Source organism: Urocitellus parryii, chromosome 1 (assembly GCF_045843805.1).
Source record: "Urocitellus parryii isolate mUroPar1 chromosome 1, mUroPar1.hap1, whole genome shotgun sequence".
Taxonomy (NCBI): Eukaryota; Metazoa; Chordata; class Mammalia; order Rodentia; family Sciuridae; genus Urocitellus; species Urocitellus parryii.
Window position 1 is genome coordinate 131,727,365 of NC_135531.1, and position 16,736 is coordinate 131,744,100.

Sequence of the window (16,736 nt, forward strand, 5' to 3'; positions counted from 1 at the left end):
ATAAATGTTTAACTTTTTAGATGTTGGGTACATGAAGTCCCTGGAAGGGTAGAGGATGCGGGGCAACCCCCTTAAACTTCTTACAGTCCTCCCACTCTGCCTAGATGCTCCTAGCTGCGCAGGGGGTGCCCCCCACCGGCCGGGGTCTTTATTGTCTGGCCTGGCGTGGGCCGCGGAGATGAGATTCTGAGCGGTTCCTCCATTTAGTGATGCCAGGAAAGGACAGTCAGGTGAAAAGGCGCAGACCGCGAGTGGGCGCTGCTGAGCTTGATGCCTGGCACCCCTTGGGTTCCCGTTCTCCGGCTCCAGGACCACAGTCCTGCAGAACCCCCAGGACGGAGCTGGGACTTGACAGCAGGAAGGATGGTTACGCCTTGGGATGAGCAGATCTCCCTGGTGCCAGCCACCTTGACCAGCAGCAGGGGGTCCCGAAGCTCCCTGGGTGCGTGCACTTCGCACGCGCCCTTTCTTCGCTCACGCGTTCCAACGCGGCGTCACAGGCGACACACCCCACAGTGCGCGCTTTGCTTTGGGCTCCTTCGGCAGCTAACGGAAACTTCTCTGAGCCATTGACTTTATTTGAAGGACCCGACCTTGCAGAAGTGCCCCTTATGGGCAGTTACCTGAGCCGGGCTAGCCGTGGCCAGCCGTCCCCCACTCTGAGCGACCAGGACTGTCCTACGAGACCCAGTCGCCGTGGAGCCTCGCTGTTCCCTCGCCGTGTTCCCTCAGCTTTCCGGGTTCACTCAGTGGCTCCGTCCCTGAACCTGACTCACAAGCTATCCTATGAGGATCTTGTGGCTTCACCCCGTCGTCAGCACCGCCGGCAGCTTGTCATTCACCATAGGCAGGGATACCCAATCCAGCAGGCTCGGTGTCTGTTTTTGAGGATTTTTTCTTCTGCATCTTCTGAAAAGAAGAAACCATTGCTGTCTGTTTCCAGCTCCGGAATGTCTTGCCCTTCAGTGATAATGAAGTTGGTGTCTGCTAAGGGTAAACTCACGCTTCGTTTGGCTCTAGAGCAGTCAGTCTTGACTATATGGTCCTCACTGACTGGCCATTTCTCAATCCCATATGCAAAGAAGACCCCTATGGGACCTCCAGAAGAAAGCAGTCAAGTAAAAGCCAAGGAAGAGAAAGACCTGACCACCCTGGGAGAGGAAGGACTTGGAAAGGAGGAGGACCACCACACAGTCCAGGAAAAGCAGGATAATCAGAAAAGGGGATCTGAAGCCAGTGAGACTGGACAGTCAGCATTTAGGTGCCTGCGGGTCAACGGAGTGCTCTCTTCCTTTGTGCCCAGGCCTGGGCCTCTGAAGAGAGATATTTGTTACAAGAGCTCAGTAAACAGCCTGATTAGGAAATCCCAGACCTCCATAATGTCGTGCAAGAAGCGCAATGCTATCACCAGTTCCTACAGTTCCACCCAGGGTTTCCAACTACCACAGAAGAGGAAGGGTGCAAGCACAACTGGATTCCCCAGCTCAGCCTCATCGAATTTCCAAGCACCTGCAAATAAAGCTGGTGATGAAGGCCGTGAGGCTAGATCTTCAGCCTCAGTGGTACCACAGAAGCAAATCAAGAATGAAAAGTCTGTAGAGGTTCCTTTGAACAAGCAGCAAAATCTGAAGATTCGCTCACCATCATTTGATTTTTCTGGGCCTAAGAAACGCAAAATACCTCTTCTGCTGCCCTACAGGAAAAATGACCCACTGATCCTGCCCCCACCCCTGGAGCTAGGTTATCCAGTTACAGCTGAAGTCCTTGACTTAGAGAAGAGAGCTGCAATGCAGTGGATCAACAAGGTCTTGAAGGGTAAGCCGAGGCCATCTAGGTTGCAGTATTGTTCAGCCTTCCTGTCCTTCTATTCTTCCTGCTGCAGGATTTTTTTTTTCACTTTCACTAGCTCTCCCTCCAGCTCCCACCACAGTGGAAAAGCTTCTGGAAGACACAGAACCCCAGGGCTGCTGGCATTCTCATAATCTGCTGGAGTAGTGCTTCTGTGGGATGTTTGCTTTGGTTCTTCTTAAATCTTGCCTTGCTTGGTCCGGTTGTGAAGAAATCAGTTCCATTTCTTTAGTACACCAAGGGTCTGTTGCTGTGTGGCCCTTGTTGGTCACTTGGAGGGACTGTGTAGAAGGCAATTATGAGTCCTTGCTCTTGAGGAAACCCAGGGGACTCACTTATCCCAGGAGAATCCTCAGGACTCATCATGATGTTAATTCTCCTTAGGGAGATAATATTCTCATTCACCTTTCTGCCAGAAGTGTTCCAAAAAGTTGGGTAATTGGAGGTTGTTAGGCTGAATGACCCCAGTAGTCAGGATCCTTGCAACAGGCTGGACCAGTTTTCCTCTATGTGAGAACTGGCAGGAACCCAGTACTACTGTAGTTGCCTTTGCTTGCCTCTCACATTGCATAATTGGGCCCTTGTCCACCTTTCTTAGACAAAAGAAAACACATACACAGAGTCCTATTTTGAACAATAACAAAGATGTTCTGAGAATGCATCGTGTGGTGATCTCATTGTTCTCACCCGGTGCACTAACACAAATCATAGATGTTCCAGGTCAGTTACTCCATGTGGCCTCTGCATGTTGTCAAGTGTCTCCGTAGACACCAGATAAATGTTAAGCTACCAGCACAACAGCATATTGTTTTAAAATAAACTTTTTAAATAGGTTAGATATACACACTCTAAAATAATAATAATATACAGTATAAATACATAAACCAAGAACAGTTGTTTACTACTATCAAGAATATGTACTGTATATTTTGTAGGTGCTATATTTTATATGACAAGCAGTGCAGTAGGTTTGTTTATATCAGCATCACTATATTTGTGCTACAACATTAGAACAGCTAAGATGTCACTAGGTTAAAGGAATTTTTCAGCTCCATTATAATCTTATGGGACCATCGTCATATGTGCAGGCTGCTGTTGGCCAAAATGTCATTATGTGCAGTATTTTTCTATGACTTTTTATTTACAAGTCTTTGACTTTTGAATCAACAGTGGAGAAGGAATTGACTTAACATGGGTGGTGATACATTGAGCCGGACTGAACTGTGTCATTTTCTGTGGCCCAGCTAATGGGAAAGAAGCAGCACTATATGGCTCAGTGCTGACTACTGACTTTTGTGTTTTCAGTGGATAGGATGCAACTCATTTACTGATTGTCTTCTTTCTTCTACTTCTTACCACCTACTTGATGCTGTGCATTAGGAAATAATGTGTCAATTTTAAAGTCTTTTTAAAAATGTTGAAATTTTTGATATAATTTTAGACTCACTGAAGAAATCAAAGTGTGAAATATGATATGTCAAGAACTATGTAATGTTTTGAACAACCAACAATAAAAATTAAAAAAAAGATAGTGTGGAGGATTTCTATATAGTTTTCATTGTGTTTCTCCTTCTGTTATCATCTTATAGAACAATTATTGAAACCAGGAAATTAACATCAATTAGTGCTATTATCTCCTTAGTATCTTCCAATCTGTGGCAGTTTCTCTATCTTAATATCTTATGTGTTTGTCTGTAGTTCCAGCTACTCATGCTATATGGCAGGAGGTTCACTTTGGCCCAGGAATTTGAGTCCATTTGCATTTATTACCCTCTTTATTCCTCTTTACATAATCATATTATTATTGTATTTTACAGATGATGAAGCTAAGACCCAGAGGAATTAAATGACTTGAGGTCAGCCACACGACTCATCTGCATAAGAGCTGACCTGTGAACCTGAGTACCCAACCTGTACATGTAATGCAATATCACTTTCAATGTAGGGTCATTTTGATACTTAAATAAACACAATCATCTAAAGTATTATCTGTAGTGTCTGATTAATGTTTGTGTGTTTCAATATTATCTCTTCTTATATCTATATCTTCCCTCTGTTGGACACAACTGTAGCCCACTTAGCCCTCTAGAGGATCTTCCTCTCTCCCTTGCCCAGCAAGAGAACATCTGTGTCCCTGGGGATGCTGACTCAGGATGCTCTTCAATCCTTAATTCTTCAGAACAATGCACTGATACCCGTTTGCATTTAGAGCTGGGGGGATGTTGCCTCCCTGCTAAAAATTCTCTTTGTGTTGTGCTACTGAAGCATCTGCATTTGTGTCCAGAGCATCATAAAATCCATTTTCAGTGTCAACATGACCTTCCATCTCTGATCCTTAACATAGGTACTCAAGTCCATATGTAGGACCAGATAGAAGACAAGTGCCACTCCAATTTCCTGTACACACACTTCTCTCTTGCTTCTGTGCTCCTGCATTTTGCTGGTTTTCTTATTCTATCGCCTTATTTCCAGCTAACCCCTTCTTGCCTATACTTCTCCCCTATTGTTAGCTTCACTAAATTCAATCTAGATTCCTGCTCTTGGACAATGTACCACTGGGTACCACAGGGTAAGAGAGCTTCAAAAGCTACAGAAGAAAGAGTATAAAGGGACCTCAGTGAGACCTGTATCTGAGATAGATCCTGAAAGAGGAGGGGGATGAGACAAGGGCTGCCACCAACACAGGGAACAGAGAGCCCTGTAAGGACAGTGGTAGAAAATGGCTGGATTAGTCTAGCTGGGGCAGGAATAGAGATGATGAATGCAGAACTTGGTGTTAGGTAGAGAGAAAAATCATCCCAATGTAAGTCACCCTAGAAGCCTTTTTGAGGGTGTGAAGAAGAAAGGGGGTCCCACAGCAGCATGTCTTGGGCTAGTCACTCACTGCTTAGGACTGAAGTTTTGCATTTTTTTTTCCTGCACCTGGTCCTAGGCCATGAGCACCAGAGGAGAGCAGCTTGGAGAAAATCTGGAAAGTTACTATGGCCAGGACTTCTTCCTTCATTGGTGCTCAGAAAGATACCCAGCAGGCTGGACCAGTCTCCAAATGCTGCAGTTTACTCAGGGGACACAAACTGTGCTAGTTTGGATCCTGAATGTCCCCCAAAGATCCATGTGCTAAAGACTTGGTCCCCAAGGTGACATTATTGGGAATGGCATGGATTTTAGGAGGTGGGGCCTATGTCCTCATATCATTGGGAAACATGCCTTCCAAGGGATGACAGACCAGGCCCCTACCTCTTGCCTTTTTTTTTTTTTTTTTTTTTTTTTTTTGCTATCTGGTCATGAGTTGAGCAGTTTTCTCTCCTACATGCTCCTGGCGCTTGTCATCCAGCTCCCCTACTGAAGCTGGATCATGCCATTCTGTGCTGCCCCCTGACTTCTGTAAGCCACTTCAGCCAGAGGGGAGAGGTTTAAAACAATGGGAAGAGGTGCAATGGGAGGACTGACACCTCTTGGAGCCTTTCTGATTAGATGCAGCAATCAGCAATCAGAGCACAGATCCCTAATACAAAAGACAGGTCCTTCATGCCATTAGAGGACAGTGTCTTTCATGCTCATCTGGGCTCCTACACACTGTTTGCAAGCTGCCCCAGGAACTTGTGCACAGCTTTCTGCCAGTGGTTGAGAGACTGCAGTGGGGAGCTTTTCTGGCCATATACCCCAGGTTTAGGCCCAAAGCGTGTCACAGGGTGCAGGGGTCGGAGGGAGCTCCTGGCGGTGACCTAGAGATTTCCATCCTCAAAAACCCTGGCCTGGGTTTCACCGAGAGGAACCAGGTGTCTACAGCGAGGCGTGTCCTCTGAAGGGAAGAAGATGGCACTTGTGGGTTTTGGGGACCAGGAGAGTCGTTTCTGGCGCGTAGTGAAGGCAGAGCGGAGAAGTATTTCTCTCCTGGGTCTGGTGGGGAGTCTGTGGCTGCGTGACAGGGAGGAGGAGGCAAGCTGCAATCAGCCAATATCAAGAAATACTTCTGAATGAAAGAAGTAATGAAGATTTATCACCAACGTCCCGAGAGCGGATGATGGAGTCAGGGTCACTCCGCGTGAATTGGGCTGGCGATGAGAAGACCACACAGACGCGGAAATGCCTTTTTCTGGGGTCAGGGATGTCTCTGCGGCTTCAGGCATCAGCTCCCACGCTGGAGGGCAAGGGGAGCGACGGAGGCAAGAGAGCGAGGGCACCTTGAACCCCTGTTTTTATTAGGGGAAGACATTTGATAGAATCTTCTACCCCCAAAAGGCAAGGGATTGTGTTACAACAAACAGTGGGGTGTAGCCCAGACTTTTTGGGTGACGCCCAATCCGGGAGCTGCACTCCCTTGCCCAGCGAAGTCCTGTGTGGGATGCCAGTTCCACACTCCCGATACTCAAGGCTAAGGGCGCCTACTCAGCTCCTGTTCAGGGAAGCCCCCCACAAAGATTAGATTGAATGTTTATTCAAAGTGACAGATGAGGAAAGTCTCCTGTTCCCCACACACATGGGAATTCAAGAAATAATTCTTAAAGATAGTGCCCAAAAAGTGCACACGCACGGACGCATGCACTCACGTTCTCATTCTGTACATTGCTAGAATTACCATGATGAAAAGATGCAGTAGCACTTTGCCATGGCTTGAGTGACTTCTGGCCAGTTTCAGATATGCACATTATTCAAGGGAGAAGTTGAAATGTGATTTTTTGTTTTTTGGTAATGTAGTTTTATCTTTTATCACAATGAAGTTAGTTTTTACTGTCTATTTGGTTGTAAAATTAGCGTATACTTCGAAAAATGTGAACGTTGAAAAAAATTATATATATATATATATATATATATATATATAAAATCCAAGCTCTTAAAAGTGGCCCCATAAACATTTTGGTCACCTCTACACACAGACATCCACGTTGCCGTATATACACATGTACTATATTTTGACATGCACAGAGTTTGAGTGTTTAGGTCGGATCCTTCATTTATTCCTTCTTTCTTTCCCTTTCTTCCTCTTTCTTTCCTTCTCTATTAATGATCTCCCCATATTTTGGTGGGACACTTATTTGCTCTCTTTTCCTGCTATGTTTCTTCTTCTCCCACTCAGCATTTATATGTATCTAAACATTATTGTTCATGTTTTTTAAAAAGGTGTGTTATATTTTTTCTATATCTTCTTTTTCTTATGCAACAGCATGCAATCTTTCCTGAGTGCTGTGAGAATGGTAATATATTCTTTTATTTATTTTTAAATATTATTTTTAATTGGCAAGTCATAGTTGTATTACATTTATGAAATACAATGTGATGTTTTGATATATGTATATGAAGTGGAGTGATTAAATCAAGTCATTCAACATATCCATCACTTCATCTTTTTTGTGGTGATACAATTGAAATTTACTATTATTTTGAAATTGAAAATTCATTTTTGTTGACTTCTGCTTCTGTTCCGTATTATTCCACTGTGTAAATAAGTAAGTTATTTGGCCATTTCCTTACTGATGAGGACTCCCAGGTTTGTTGGCCAATCTTTTGTCTATTAGTGGTAAAATGTTGAAGAAATGATTTGGAACATATACCCTCATTTATAATGGCTATGGATTAGATTCTTAGGCGTGAGATGCCAGAGTCCATGTTTATCTATATTTCAAATGTTAATTGTCATGTGTATATTGCTTTTCTTTAAAGCTGTAATACTTTGTATTTGTGCCTTCATTGCAGGAGGAAAACTTCCCTCCATCTCCTCACTGGGCTATGGGGCTTCACTTTTTCATTGTATATCATCAGTCTGATAGGTCTCAGTAGGTAATGTCTCTTCATTTTATCATAATTTCAACTTGCATTTCCCAACTACTAGGAAAGTTCTTTTCAAGTATGTTTACTATTTGGTTTAGTTCTTCTGTGAACTTGTGAACTAAATGAATATTAATACTCATATGCGTTGTCTATTTAAAAAATTCACTTTTAATCTGGAAGATATATTGCATATTATTGATTTTACCCATTTATTTGATATATGTATGTATATATATATATATATGTACATATAGATAGTGTTTCTTCACAGTCTACCTTGCCTTTCTATATTGTTTATTGTATCTTTTGTATTTTATGTTTTCATAAGTTTAAATTTTAAATGATTTTATAGTTAATAAATGGCTTTTGGGTTTCATGTCTTGGTTTAGAATTCTCAATTCCTAGGTGTCAACTTAGATAAAAACAGATTTTTTTCAAAGCTTAATAAGTTTATTTGGGAATAAACTTTGCAATGAGAATGTATGTGCATAATAAATGGTGTGCTTATTCAAGGGGGTTGGCGCAAGGGGAAGTTTCTAAAGGCAAAATGCGGAGGATGACATAATTTGTATTGAAATGATAATCCTTGACTACAAGGCTAGTATCAGTCCAGGGCTGCACAGGCCATTGTTTGACAGACATCCTTGCAGAAGTGTTTTCTGTAGAAGGTTGCTATGGTCTTTGTGCAAGATTTTGATTCTGGCAGAGTCTTTTGTGAAAGTTCTTGTTACCAGGCATATATACATGAGATCCCTTACCTCATAAAACTTCCAATTTTGATTCATTAATTAAATTGGGCCTGACACAACTGGCTCCATTTTGATTCTGAGAACTTTCACACAGTTTATTCATGAATCCTTGGTAGTAGGAAGAATAATTGCCCCCTAACTATGTCATGTTCTATTTCCCTTGCTGTGTTACATGGTGAGAGGGAACTGAGATTGCTTATCAGCTGACTTTGAGATTGGACAATGATTCTAGATTATCTGGGCGGGCTCAATGTAAGAGTTCTGTTTAGTGAATGAGGGAAGCAGGAGAGTAAACATCAAAGTCAGAGATGGAGCTGTGCTGATGGAAGCAGATGAATAGGATGCAATTTCTGGCTTTGAAGATGCAAAGAGCCATGAGTTGAGTAATGCAGAAAGTCTTTAGACACTGGAATTCCCCTCTGGATACTCTGGAAGGGACCCAGCCTTTCTGATCCTTGATTTTAGTCCACTGAGACCCATGGTAGACTTCAGACCTATAGAACTCTATGATAATAAATTCATAAAGCTGCTAAGTTTTTGATAACTTGTTCAGCAGCAATAGAAAACTAATGTGGTCCCACACACATTCTGCTAAGGTCTTTCCTTTCCATTATTTAATCCTAAAGTCATGTTTTCTATTCACTGAGGTTATAAGTTCAGCTATATTTTCCTTCAGATAGGTACTACAGCTTCATTTAGTAGTTGATCTAGCCTTCTGACACTGAAATAAAAAGTATTTATAAATTATATAATAACTATTTATAAACTTATTTATAAACAGTACATGTTTGAATCTTGCTTCTGGCTCTATATTGTATTATTTCCATTTGTTTATCTTTTCTCTCATTAATGTCAAATGGTTTATTATAGTGGCTTTGTAGTGTTTTCTAATAAACAATAACCAACAACTAAAATTGTCATCATTGATTTTCTTATTTTAAAATTTGTCTGCAATTACCCGCCATATGATCTCTCATGTAAATATTTAAGGTGATTTTATTCTATCTTCACCTAAGCCCTAGTGAGATTTTAATTGGAATTCTAGCATCTAGAGGCCAGAGCTGAGTCTGTGTGAGACCACCAGGCAATGTAGTCTTGAGGTCATGGGTCAGTTGGAATGTTGGCTTGAAAGAGGTTAAAACAAAAGAGACTTCCTCATAGTTGACCTTTGGTATTAAACAATACTTTAAACAATCGACATGAAGATCTTCTATCTTCCCAAATCTGTTGTGGAGAGTCTATTGGGATAAAGAGTTGGATTTAAGTAGTTTTTTCACTAGGATTTTTTTTTTTTTTTGGTACTGGGGATTGAACCCAGGGACGCTTTACCACTGAGCTACATCCCCAGCACTTTTTATTTTGAGACAGGAGTCTCACTAAGTTACTTAGGGCCTTGCTAAGTTGCTGAGGCTGGCCTCAAGCTTGCAATCCTCCTGTCTCAATGGGGATTGCAGGCTTGTGACAGTGTGCCTGACATCCTTTTTACTTTTTGATAGTTGTCATACTAGGGTCCCTGTTTTATTTTTCTTCCAGATAGGTGATGCTTTTTCTGAAAATATATCCAAGTATGGTTATATTAGTACATTTCTTGTTGTTATAACAAAACACCTGAGGCTGGGAAACATAAAGAAAAGAGGTTTATTTAACTCACAGTTTTAGAGGCTGAAAGTCCAAACAGCATGGCACTAGCTCTGGTGAGGACCTGTTGGCTGTGTCACATCATGAAGGATGGCATCATGGTGGTGGCATGTATGAGAGTGAGGGATAACATGGTAACATAGAAGCCAGAGAAAGTGGGGTGGGGTTGGTCTTTCTCTTTTATTACAACTCTCTTGACAGAAGCAGAGCTACCTTACTCCTTTGGATGACAGGGTCCTCAGTGACCTAATGACTCTCACTAGACCCACCTCTTAAAAAAGGTCCCACCACTTCTTAATATCATCACATTGAGTACCATGCTTCCGTCTCAAGAACCCTGGGAGGATACACTCAAATCATATCCAAACTGTAACAGTAATGGATGCAGATATGCATGCCCTGGATTCCCCCAAACTTTTTTTGTTTTGTTTTGTTTTTGGTACCAGGGATTGAACCCAGGGACACTTAACCACTAAGCCACATTCCCAGCCCTTTTAATTTTTTTAAATTGAGACAGAGTCTTGTTAAGTGGTTTACGGCCTTGCTAAGTTGCTGGGGCTGGCTTTGAACTCCCAATCTTCCTGCCTCAGCCTCCCAAGCAGCTGGGATTATAGGTGTGTGAGCCACCACACCCTGCCTAAGATCCTCTTCAAGAGAAAACTTGTCATTCAGCTACAGGAAATTTGCTCATCATACTGTTAGTTTCAGGGTTTGCCACAGCTCTAGAGACATCTCCCGATGTTAGGCCCTTCCTTAGGTAGCCCCTTGACGTGTCTGAGAAATATGGATCAAAGGTCTTGACCCAGCCACGGTGGGTGATGCTTGTTTGTTCTGGAGTCCTGTCAATTTGGTGGAGGTTTTGTTGAGCCTGAATCATAGCTTGACTTCTTCCTCTGCCCAATCTTGTTTCTACTTGCTTATTTCATAAATGTTTATCCTCGCCTCACCTGCAAGATTTTTCTTTTTTGAAAGTTACTTTGAAATACGCCGTCTTAAATTGTTGTAGACTATAGTTTCTCTACTATGTTACTGTGAACAATATAATTAATTCTTCCTATTTTGGTGCCTGTTATTGTGATTATTATTTTACTCTCTTCATTTCTGCAATAATTTTTTTAGCTTCCAAAAATGAATAAGAACATGCAGTATTAGCCTTTTTGTACTTGGCTTATTTCAATAAATATGATGTCTTTTTTTCCATCCACATTGCTGCAAATGATGGAATTTTTACTTTTTATGGCTGGATAATATTCCATCGTGTACACAGATCACATTTTCTTTATCCATTCATCTATTAATGGATACCTTGGTTGATTACATATCTTGGCTATTGTGAATAGTGCTGCAATAAACATGGAAATGCAAGTATCTCTTTGATACGATGACTTCATTTGCTTTCTTTGCATATATACCCAGAAGTGGATTGCTGTGTAATATGATAGTTCTATTTTTAATTTTTTTCTGAGAACCTCCATTCCTTTTCATAATGGCTATACTAATTTGTATTCCCACTAACAAGGTAGGAGAGTTCCCTTTTCTCCACTTCATTTCCAGTGTTTGTTATTTTTTTCTTTTTGATAATAACTAATCTAAATGGGTTGAGATGATATCTCATTGTGGTTTTGATTTGAATTTTCTGATGATTAGTGATATTGAGCATTTTTCCATATACTTACTGGCTGCTTGTATGTATTTTTTTCAGAAATACCTATTCAGATTATTTGCCTATTAAAAATGTATCATTGCTATCTTTTTTTGCTCTTGCATTCCTTATATATTTTTGTTGGATGAATACTTTCCACATAATTGTCCAGTTTCACAGATTGTCTCTTCTTCATTGTGTGCAAGATTTTTAGTCTGATATAATCCCACCTGTTTATTTTTGCATGTGGTGCTTGTGCTTTTGGTGTCTTAATAAAAAACTTTGCATACACCAATGTCTTGTAGTGTTTCTCCTGTGTTTGTGATACTGTAGTCACACTATCATTTACTAGTCATTTATTTGGAGAGTGTACCATTTTTCCCCTCTCTCAGGCTATGAAAGTGCCAGTTTTTGTGCAACACTAGTTTTTTTTTTAAAATAACATTTCCCTGAGCAATATTCCATTGTTCTGATTTTCCTGTAAGCTCTTCACACCCCCAGCAGCCCCTGATTGTTCTTCTCTATCCCTGTCACCAGCCTTTGTTTTTTCTTCATGGGAGCTACCATACATTGTCCACAAGGGAGCGCTGTTGCCCTGTCAATATCTTGAGGTCTGGTTTGGACTTCAGTCTGCAAAGTTCCACAAACCTCCACAGAGATTCAATGAAAGGCATCCCTGGAGCAGGAATTCAGGTTTCTAAGCCGTTTTTCTTGCCTCCACCTGGTTTTCAACTTGGGTCATCAGAGCGCGGATGGCGACCTGCAGGCAGCTACATGGAGGCTCTTACCTAAGGAGGTTGGGGGTTCGCATCTCCAGAACGTCTAAGACAAGACTTGGGGAAAGATCCTCGCCTCACTTGCCTGATCTTGGGGAGACCCTGGCATTCCTGGCAGGGCAGCGCTTCAGGAGCCTCGGCCGCGGTGGGAAGTGGTCATCCCACCCAGAAGATAGTGCTCATTCCTTCCCTGCTCCCCGGGGCCGCCCCACAAGGCTCTGCTGCCTGGAGTCCTGCGTCCTGAGCCCAGATGGCCCCAGCTTTCCTGCCCGAGAGGAGCATCGCAGCGAGGCACCTGGACGTGCGTGGGTGAGAGCCCCGAAACTTCTGCTCTAGAGTCCCTCCTGCGACAGGAGCCCAAGGTTACAAGAAGCTTCAGTCGGGTGGGGCCGCCCCCACAGCTGGGAGACCCTGCGGAGGAGATGGGTTGGTGTGTGTGTCGGGGTGGGGGTGGGGTGTCCTGAGGGGTTCACCAGGTGGACCCCGCGTTGGTAGCTAGCAGGCTGGTGCAGCCTGGGGTCTGACCCCTGGTCTTGTTTCCACGCCGGTCTTCATTCTTCCCACCAGGCCCAGGCTTTCTTCATCCACAAGTTTCGGCGCCACCCTTTCTGTGGTCTTGGTCCTAGAGGCCCAAGGTCACTCCAGCCTCTTTCCTTCCCAGCCCTGTGGGATTCCAATCTTGAGCAGAACTGTCAGGAGGAAGGGGACAGCCAAGACCAGGTGATGTCCTGACCCACCATCTCCTGCTCTACGCACATCTTTACTCCTGAGAAAACTGAGGTTCTGGAGCTCATTAACCTGCTTGGGTTGATAAAGATTCTCCCGCTGATCCAACTCTGAACCCTGTACTCACGGCCTCAACTTTGACTTACAGCACTAACAGCATTAACAGCTTTCCAAGGCTGAGTTCCCACCAGACTTTCACCTCCTTTAAAATGCATGAAGCTGAAGAATATAATGCTAAAAGTGAAATTAGCCACTCAAAAAATAAAAAATAAAAAGCCAAATGAGTTCTCTGATTTAAGGATGCGGATCCACAATATGCTGTGAGGGCGGAGGATGGGAGGATTAAATGAACTCTAGATAAGGCAGAGGGGAAAAGGGAAGGGAGGGACGTAGGGGTAGGAAAGATGGTGGAATGTACATGTAAGAAGACATATACAACCAGAGATATGAAAAATTGTCCTCGGGTTGGGGTTGTGGCTCAGAGGTGGAGCGCTCACCTACCATGCGTTAGGAACTGAGTTCGATCTTCAGCACCACATAAAAATAAAATAAAGATGTTGTGTACACCTATAACTAAAAATTAAATATTTTTTTAAAAATTGTTCTCTATATGTGTAATATGAATTGTAATGCATTCTTTTGTCATATATAACAACAATAAATAAATAAATAAATTTAAAAAATGCCTGTCTGAGAAAATGGTAGGCTGCTAGAAGAAGTGACCATTGTGGCCAGTACTTGAGGATAGGGCTTCTGTCTCCCAGCGTCTGTGGGAACATAGAGCTTTGCTTCCTAAATTGCCAGCCAGCTGGACCAATGACATTTACAATAACCTTTGTTATTTTTCATTTCTTTGAGCCCCTTTCAACCTCCTCCCTCTTTCTTCATTCTCCCTTCAAAACTGGAAGTCTTTGCTGTACAAATTAAAGTTCAGTTCAGTTCACTCTGGACTCTTTATTAATTTAACCATAGTTGGACTTAGTTTTTCTATGATGGGTTCACAGAGCAACTGTAAAGTCAGTTCAGGCCTACTTCTGTCTGACCAACTGCCCACGGTACCCCTACCCCCCACCCCCCTTTTTTTCAGAACATCATTCAGACCTTCCTCTAAATAAGCCTTTAGTGGCCAATTGGTATTCCTGTACTATTTGATCAAGTTAGGAAAAGTTTATTTTGGAAAAAAATTCTTTTTATGGTTGTATTGTGTTCTTTGTGTCTTTGTTTGTTTGTTTGTTTTTTGTTTTTAGTTTGGGGGATTGAACTCAGGAGTGCTGTATCACTGTTCCACATCCTCAGTCCTTTGTATTTTGAGGCAGGGTCTTGTTACTTCCCTGAGATTGGCCTAGAACTTATGATTCTCCTGCTTCAGCCTTCTTAGTAGCTGGGATTGCAGGCATTTGGCACCATGCTTGGATCCTGCTGTGTTTTGCCAAGGCTGTTTGCTTATCCTGTGATCCTCTGTTGGAAACTCTCTCTCTCTCTCTCTCTCTCTCTTTCTCTCTCTCTCTCACACACACACACACACACACACACACACACACACACACACACACTCCATACTGCTTTCCATAGCATTTGCTAATGCACTTTATTTTTTTGAGCAGTTTTAAGTTTATGGAAAAATTGAGCAGAAGGGAGAGTTTCACATACCATTCTTCCTCTCACAGTTTCTCCTATTAACATCTCACATAAGTGTGGAACATATTATAATTAATGAGTCAATAGTGAAGTATTATTAGTAACTAAAGTCCATTATTTACATTGGGGTTCACCTTTTGAGTTGTATCTTCTATGAGTTTTGACAAAAGAATAATGAGATGTATCCAATAGTACAGAATCCTACAGAATATTTCATTGCCCTCAAACATTCCTTGTGCTACCTACCTGTATTCATTAATTTCTTTAGTTTTCCTGTACCCCAACTCTGGCAACCACTGATCTTTTTATTAGAATGTCATATTTAGAATCATACAGTATGTAGACTTTTGTGATTAGCTTCTTAATAAGGTGCAATTAAGGTTCTTGTATGCCTTTTAAATTTTTTTGTTCTTTTTTGTTATACATGACAGTAGAATGTATCTTGATATATATAAATGGAGTATAACTTCCCATTCTTGTGGTTGTCCAATTAATTCTACTGTCTTTCCTATTCATATTTCCCATGCCTTCCCTTTATTCTCCTTTGTTTAATCCAATGAACTTGTATTTTCTCCCCTCCTCCTTTACTGTGTGTTAGCACCTGCATATCAGACAGAACATTTGATCTTTGATTTTTTTGGGATGGATTTATTTCATTTAGCATGATAGTCTCCAGCTCTATCCATTTACTGGCAAATGCCATAATTTCATTTTTCTTTAAGGCTGAATAATATTCCCTTGTGTATATATACCATATTTCCTTTATCCATTCATCCATTGAAGGACACCTAGTTTGGTTCCATAGCTTACCTATTGTGAATTGAGCTGCTATAAACATTGATGTAGCCAAGTCACTGCAATAGGCTGCTTTTAAGTCTTTTAGGTATATGTCAAGGAGTGGGATAATTGGGTCAAATGGTGGTTCCATTCCAAGTTTTCTGAGGAATCTCTATACTGCTTTCCACAGTAGTTGCACCAATGTATGAGTGTACATTTTCCCCCACATCCTTGCCCACATTTACTGTTACTTGTATTCTTGATAATTACCATTCTGACTGGAATTAGATGAAATCTCAGTGTAGTTTTAATTTGCATTTCTCTAATTGCTAGAGATGTTGTACATTTTTTAATATATTTGTTGATGGATTGTATTTCTTCTACTGTGGAATGCCTGTTTAGTTCCTTTGCCCATTTATTGGTTGGGTTATTTGTTTTGTTTGGTGTTAAGTTTTTTGAGTTCTTTATATATCTTGGCGATTAATGCTCTGTCTGGGGTGCAGGTGGCAAAGATTTTCTCTCATTCTGTAGGCTCTCTGTTCACATTCTTGATTGTTTCCTTTACTATGAAGAAGCTTCTTAATTTGATACCATCCCATTGATTTATTCTTGGTTTTGTTTCTTATACTTTAGGAGTCTTGTTGAGGACTTCAGTTCCTAAGCTGACATGATGGAGAATTGGGCCTACTTTTTGTTCTACCAGGTGCAGGGGCCTTGATCCACTTTGAGTTGAGTTTTGTGCAGGGTGAGAGATAGGGGTCTAATTTCATTCTGGTACATATGGATTTATAGTTTTTCTAGCACCATTTGTTTAAAAGTCTATCTTTTCTCCAACATGTTTATGGTGCGTTTATGTAGTAGGAGATGAATGTAGTATGAGATAACTGTATTTATGTGGGTTTGTGTCTGTGTCTTCTATTCCATACCATTGGTCATCATGTCTGCTTTGGTGCCAATACTGTCCCATTTTTGTTACTATAGCTCTGTAGTATAATTTAAGGTCTGGTATTGTGAGGCCTCCTGCTTCTTTTTTTTTTTCCTGAGGATTCCTTTGGCTATTCTAGGTTTCTTATTTTTCCAAATGAATTTCATGACTGCTTTCTCTATTTCTATAAAGAAAGTCATTGGAATTTTGATAGGAATTGCATTAAATCTGTATAGTGCTTTTAGTAG